A 7946-nucleotide genomic window follows, 5' to 3' on the forward strand; every position below is an offset into this window, starting at 1 on the left:
GGCAGAGTGTTAAGAATAGTTTGCTGAGGACTCTCTGTGGAGGCTTTCAAATCCTGTTCTGGGAGGACGTTGTAACCTACAGGAAGATACTTAACCACTGCAAGTCTGCAGATTTTTGATTGATAAGGTCTGGTGACCCTCAGTTGAACTGTAGGAGTATCATATAGCCTCTACACAGTCTACAGTATTGAGGTTGTGTCTGTCGATGGTGGCTCCGTAGGGGACTCGATCTTCTCTTTTGAGAGAGATCTGCGCGCCAGACCTGTCAAAAGCTCTAACGTAGCATACATGGTAGTTTTCTGTGGGAGGTGCCACAGTGATAGGACCTTCAGCTGGAAGGCCTAAGGCTGAGGGTGCGACTACCGCCAAGGTAATGCCAGGTGTAACAGTCTTGCTTGAGCACTTCTCCCATAAGGCAGAATGTTCGTAAACTTTGCACGCAGTACAATAGTTCTGGCTGTAGTCTCTGGGTGGCACTGTTCTGTTAAAGGGAACATGCCTGCTGCTGGCTCGGGGGGACACTGCATCATCCGAGCTCATAGAGATAGTGGTTGTCACAGGGTGTTGGCTGTCGCGTGGTTTGTTGCGACATTGCTCAATGCTATGTCCAGTTTATTTATATAAGTTGCAAGTAACTGGCTTAGAGATGTGCCCATTCTTGATCTGGGCCATTGAGGGCGTGGAACTTGGGGGTGTAACTTATTTGCCAAGAGAGCTGAGGTGGGGATGATGGGTTTCCCAATCATCTGCCAAATGGTAACATTCAGCAATGGTAGTGGGATGTTTCTCATATATATAAATGACGAGTGCGCTTGGAGCATAATAGAAAAAATCCTCCAATTGCACACGCTCAGAAAGGTCCGCAAGCGTTTTGACTTGAAGGGAATCCAGCCAACGGTTGAAATTTCTTTCTTTGTGATATGTCCAGTCCCTCCAGGACTGTCCGGCTTCTTTGGGTGTACTACGCCAGTGTTGTCTCCAGTGTTCAGGTGTAATTTTGATGGCTTTGTTGACCGCCCCTCTAACGCTGCAAGATCTCCTTACTCAGTAGTTGTCACAGTATACAGTTTGATTAAACCCTTACCCTTTACATGCTTTCAGGATTAGCGATATCTCGATTGTAGTGGGGAAGTAGTTGGTAAACATTCTTTATGTGATTGAGCCATGCTTCAGGCTCATCTTCCAACCACGTCTGGGTGAGCATGCTTATGTTGCTTAGAGTAGACTGGGGTGTGGCTGGAGAGGGGTGACCAGCTCTATGTTGGATAAGTTCCATGGCACTGTCGTGGAGAGCTTGTTCAAGAGCCAACTGATGGGCACAATGGGCTTATGGCCTTAGTCTCTCCTTTTCCTTCTTGGTTTCTTGATCTGCTCTTTCCCTCTCCTCCCTGGCTTCACTCTATGCTCTTTTCCTCTCATCCCTGACTTCTTGATCCCTTTGAGCTATAGTCACTTGGCCGTTGATCCAAGTTGTCAGGGTTTCTCCTCTGAGGACTAGACCCTGTCCAATTCCTAGAAAGTTGGTAAGTAGGTGTTCGAAAACACGGGGTAACATGCACACGGGGTGGTACCAATTTTCGTGCAGCGGTTATGAAATAGTTATGTATAAAATCATAGTGCAGATGTTAGGGACTTACGCACGGACAAAACTGGCTATTGCACAAGTTGGTAAGTGGGTGTTTGAAAACAGGGTAATATACACACGGGCTGGTACCGATGTTTGTGCAGTGGTTATGTAATAATTAAGTAAAGTGAATGGGTGCAGGAACCAGAAAAGTCTAATAAAAGTAATAAAGGAAAAAAATGTAATGGTAAAAATGAAACTGCAATAATGAGCATGTAGGTTTTGAATTGTAAATGGGCTTGTGGTATCTGCCCACTTGCGAGACTTCGGCAAAAGGAAAAGAAGTCAGAATAAAAATAAGAGAAATTGCTAAAATGCCTGTCACTTCCAAAGAAACAAAAGGAAAAAGCTATTCTTTAAAGTTTAAGGCAAAATGTAAAAATTTCCCTCCCTGCGGCTCAGGTATAAGTAATGTGGTTTGATTTAGTGGGTCAAACAACAAATGGGTCTGTTGTAAAACAGAAGTTTTGTATGTCGCTCACAATGAAAAGGTCTTATGCTACGTGACATGAGTAAATATTCTGCTATCATAAAGCGTATTTGAGAATGTTTTCCCGCATTGAAAATAAGTTAATGAGTAAAACAATAACACAGTGGGGAATAATAAGATTGTTCGCGTTAAGGAATGCTCGAGTGAAAGTGAAAGGGTTAATGCTTAGGCTCAAGAACTGTCAAACATTAATGCTAAGGTATCAATTCACGTATCAATGCACGCACGCCCACGCATGAGCGGAAATTGGTAGTTGACAACAGCTTGCGTCAGTAAACCGTAAATTTAATAGACGTACGGTGACGGGTCGTCCGGGCTCTAACCTCCGCCCACTAGGGCGCTGTAGCTCGCTCCAGTTTTGAAATGTTCAAAACAAGTTGTGGGTGGTCACGCCAAATGTCACCTGACGTAGCTCCAGGCATTGGAAGTGGGACCCACGGTGACTACTGTAGGGTAGGCGCTAGGGTCACCTGCCTTGTTCGCCGTCATTGTTTTCTTTCCGTCGCGAAGCACATGGGCCTCCTAATTACACTGTAGCCTATGGGGAAACCGTTTCGCACATTTACAAACCTGTACGACATGGCAACGCTGTAGCATGGTATAAAAGTTCAGGTTGGCGCCCTCAACAACAACAACCCTCAGGTCAGCTGTTGTTACCGTCTCCTGAGACCTGCAGTTTCCTCCAAGTACTCTCCACAATGCCCTTCAAGATACCGAACCTCCTAAAACGACCAAGGAAAGGACCATCAACGTCATATCTTCTTGCAGGAGCTTTTTTCAGTCCGGAGAAGACTCCTACAGCCACTCCTGCAGACACTCAGGTCGAGGAAATGTCATCTTCCACCTACAGGAATCGGAGTTGGATGAGATTCAGAGTTATGACAGCGACACAGAAGACGACTGACGGACAGGGAGAAGCGGATATTGAACATATTCTACTTCCTCAAGCTCCACATCATCCATCAGAAGTCCAAGATGTTGGGACTGCCAATGGTATGTATATTATAATGTCTGACTTAATATTTTTTTATTTGTTGAAAATATACAATATTTTACAGTACATGCAGAATTCTACCAAAGTGAATTTACAACCTGGATTTTCAGAATGCAATATTTTTACATTCTCTCATACATGTTCCATCACTTTACAGTCTGCTCTGTTTACAGGCCGGCCATTTTGTACCCTACAACCCCACAATGGTGGGCGTGGTAACAACGTGAAGTTGACGTACTTAGAACATTACACTATCAGCATAAGTTCCAGGTAGATGTCCGACCTTGCTTTCTTTGCGTGTACATTTGCGGCGCAATTTACGGTGCCGGCTTATCGTCCGTCAGCCCGTGTCCTTTTTACCAGACCTTGAACAGCTGGTAAACAGGACTCGGGCTGACGGACGTAAAGACAGCACCATAAATTGCGCCGCAAATGTACACGCAAAGAAAGTAAGGTCGGACATCTACCTGGAACTTATGCTGATAGTGTAATGTTCTAAGTACGTCAACTTCACGTCGTGACCACGCCCACCGTTGTGGGGCTGTAGGGTACAAAATGGCCGTCCTGTAAACAGAGCAGACTGTAAAATGATGGAACATGTATGAGAGAATGTAAAAATATTGCATTCTGAAAATCCAGGTTGTAAATTCACTTTGGTAGAATTCTGCATGTACTGTAAAATATTGTATATTTTCAACAAATAAAAAAATTTAAGTCAGACATTATAATATACATACCATTGGCAGTCCCAATATCTTGGGCTTCTTCTGACGGACGAAGTGGGGCTTGAGGAAGTAGAATATGTTCAATATCCACTTCTCCCTGTCCGTCAGTCGTCTTCTGTGTCGCTGTCATCACTCTGTATCTCATCCAACTCCGACTCCTGTAGGTGGAGGATGACATATCCTCGACCTGAGTGTCTGCAGGAGTGGCTGTAGGAGTCTTCTCCGGGCTGAAAGAAGGTCCTGCAAGAAGATATGATGTTAATGATCCCTTCCTTGGTCGTTTTAGGAGGTTCGGCATCTTGAAGGGCGTTGTGGAGAGTACTTGAAGGAAACTGCTGGTCTAGGGAGACGGAAACAACAGCTGACCTGAGGGCGCCGACCTGACCTTTTATACCACGCTACAGCGTTGCCATGTCGTATAGGTTTGTAAATGTGCAAATCGGTTTCCCCGTAGGCTACAGCGCAATTAGGAGGCCCATGTGCTTTGCGGCGGGAAGAAAACAACGACGGCGAACAAGGCAGGTGACCCTAGCTCCAACCCCGCAACAGTCACCGTGGGTCCCACTTGCAATGCCTGGAGCTACGTCAGGTGACATTTGGCGTGACCACCCACAACTTGTTTTGAACATTTCAAAACTGGAGCGGGCTACGGCGCCCTAGTGGGCGGAGGTTAGAGCCCGGACGACCCATCTCTGTACGTCTACGATTTTACTTATGTTTTACGTTACATTTACGGTTTACTGACGTAAGCTGTTGCCAACTACCAATTTCCGCTCATGCGTGGGCGTGCGTGCGTTGATACGTGAATGTGTGACCTTAGCAGAAGTCTGTCTATCGAAGCGAGTATAGAGTGAGGAGTGCCCTTGTACTGGAGAGAGGATGGTACGAAATATCAGTTGTCATATGAAAGTAAACACAGTTTCACTATTTACGTTGTTATTAGTTATTCACATCAAATTCTCCCACGAATTAATATTATGGTGGTAAGTTAATCAAGCTACTATGCCAATTTACTAACAAGTTCTAGTTTGTAAAATAGAATTCAAAGGTTTAAACAACGAACTGCTTGCGGGAAGACAGCAGCCTTCTCCACGGAAGGTTGCCAGAAAAGATTTCCAATCTAGAATGAATATCGTAAGTTTTCGAAGGAATTTAACACTTTCCTGTCAATTTAACAACCAACAGTGGTTATCACTGCACTTTCGTAGCTAATGCCTATTTACTAGGGACACGTTGTTTCGCGGATAACAAACACTAATGAGAACACAGCTAAAATACATGCGCTAGTAGCAAGAAGCCTTCTCCGAGCAATGAATGAAAGTTTGTACCACTCATATCACTCCTCGCTTCAACACTTAGGAATAACGATAAATAAAAGGTGTAAAATTTAAATGCTAGAATAAAGGACTTGCAGTTGTGTACTGCTGTTCACGGGCGCCAAAGATGCGGAAAAGATAAAGGGGCTTCTAGGAGTACAATTAAGATTTGTTTCTCTCACAAACTCTCATACTAGTTCGTGGGTGCGTGGCTGCGTGAAGTTTATCATTTAATCTGAAATTAACTGCCATCTGACAAGACTGATGCCACGCAGGTAGCAACAGATAACAGGGGAAAAAGGTATTAAAACTGGTGTATTTAAGGGAAATGCAATGTTACATTTAATGTCACGGAAAAACAAATAAATGAACACTTCTGGATGTAAATTACAAAAATTTTTCCACTTCACTTATTCTCTGAAGGAGATGCAATGGGGAATTTGTTATATATTATGGGAGCAGACAGTAATTAAGGAAGGAAAAAGGATTGTGCGTCGAAACAAATTTCAAAGCCAAAATGTACATTGCTCTTCGACAATCGGAGTCTTGAAGTAAAGCCGGCATGAAATATGGGCTTAGGGGGAGAAAAGTCTCGACCCCAGACAGTATAGGGGGGATGTGAATGACCGGGAATCACCCCGGTGTGAACAGATCTGCATCGGATATAAGAATGGCTATAAGACTGGCTCCGACTCCCTGCTCGAGCCGTCATATTATTCATATCTCCTTTCCTTTGTCCCTTGTTTGTCAGATATTCGCGCAGCCTTTCTTGGGGTGTTAACGGTTTACCTGGAAATGAAATTTGAATGACAGCACCAGTTGTGGGAAAAGTATGATAAGGGGAGGGGGGCGTCCACTTGGCTGTAGGAGAGGTGGAGTTTGGGGGGTTGGGGAGAGGAGCGAAGTAGGAGAATCTGCCGTGTCGAATCTTTAATGACTAAGGGAAGTGGTAGGCACGACTTCTGTGCGCAGATGTGTGTGGTTTTGCTCTTTACAAGAAGTGAAAAAAATTGCACTTAAATTTCTGTGCAATTCAAGGGCTTTAACATATTTTCGTGATTCACTTATACATATATATATGTATATATATGTGTATATATAATTTATATATATATATATATATATATATATATATATATATATATATATGTGTGTGTGTGTGTGTGTGTGTTAATAATATGGTATATATTTATATATATATATATATATATATATATATATATATATATATATATATGATGTGTGTGTGTGTATATAATATCTATATATATATATATAATATATATATTATATATATATATATATATATATCTATTATATAATAGAATATATATATATATATGCATCATATTTACCAGAAAATACGACGAAAGGTATACTTTGTAGTTATTATGTATCTATATTCCCATAAACAGTATAATATGCTGCTATCTTGCAAAAGCTCTAATTTTAACCACAAATTCATTTTCATTCTTGCTCTAATTCTTTAGGATTAGATGTTCACAAGATGCTTATTGCAATCCTACCATTCATGTTAGATATACTCATTTAATTCTGCCATTCAGTGAAATAAACTTATTTCCCTCTGCCATTCAAGGTACATACACTTATTTTCTGTACTTCATGTACAGTACCCGCGATAAATTATTACACAAAAGAAAATTGAATAACACAAGCTCTTTGCTCGTATGACAATGGACTTTATCATTATAGTAATATGTGAAGAAAAATAACTATTTCAGGAAATGAAACAAATAATTTTTTATTCATTTTCAAAATACTTAAGCTTCCTTGACGTATAGGAAAAGACTGTCTCCTTTTATACGTCTGCTAATGATACCCCTCTACAACTCCAAGCATGCTTAAGCGCCATGAACCAGACAGGCAAATATGTAGCACTGTAAAACAACATTGCAATTAATTGTTAACTCATTCGATTACGATGCAAATGGATATAATCCCTTTGTTTTGTTACTTTTCATCAGCATCTACATATGACTTCTCATGCGCTCATTTCGTACTCCACCCAATACTCAACTAATACTTTATACTTTTCTTCCTTTTGTTTAAAGCAAGTTTCACTTGTGTTTACTTCATCTACCATACTGACTGACTTGGTGTGCCGGATTCGAAGGCCCCGCTTTTCATATAATCTAAAAACATTAGTCATTTGACAAATATTTTTCAGTGATATCTAGAAACTTGATATATCATGCATTTAAGTTTACCATCATTCTTCTGGACAAAACATTCGTGATAAAGGACTTTTTCTTCGAGATAACACAAATTTCGTTTTTTTTAATCATATATAACTTGCAATAACCTTTTAACAATATCATTCTCTTCAACGTAAAGCAATTTTATGAAGATTATTTACTAAAAAGAAGTCTCCTTGATGTAACTTCAAAGTGAAAGAACGGGATGTCGATAATTAATTGAATAATTTAATCTGACTTCGAAATCTTTTTTTCGTCTAAGCCAATGACTGTGCATCGTTGAAACATAGCAATGAATAAAATGGAATCGCTGACATACTCTCTGTACATTGAAACAAGAATTACAAAAAAGAAAATACGACTGTGTTACACGTTTTTTTGGTTTGTTTGTTACGTTTTGAGTGCATAAAGTTGAAAATGGTGTATAAAATCGACTTGAACATAAAAGATATCACTACCATGACACGTAAACTCAATAAGGAAAATTATCACCCATGTATGAATTACTGTAGAGATGAAATAGTCAACAGTGAACAAATACTATTCCACTTATAAGATAGTAGAAGGGGTTGAAGGGCATC

The sequence above is a fragment of the Macrobrachium nipponense genome, chromosome 8, assembly GCF_015104395.2.
Source record: "Macrobrachium nipponense isolate FS-2020 chromosome 8, ASM1510439v2, whole genome shotgun sequence".
Classification (NCBI taxonomy): Eukaryota; Metazoa; Arthropoda; class Malacostraca; order Decapoda; family Palaemonidae; genus Macrobrachium; species Macrobrachium nipponense.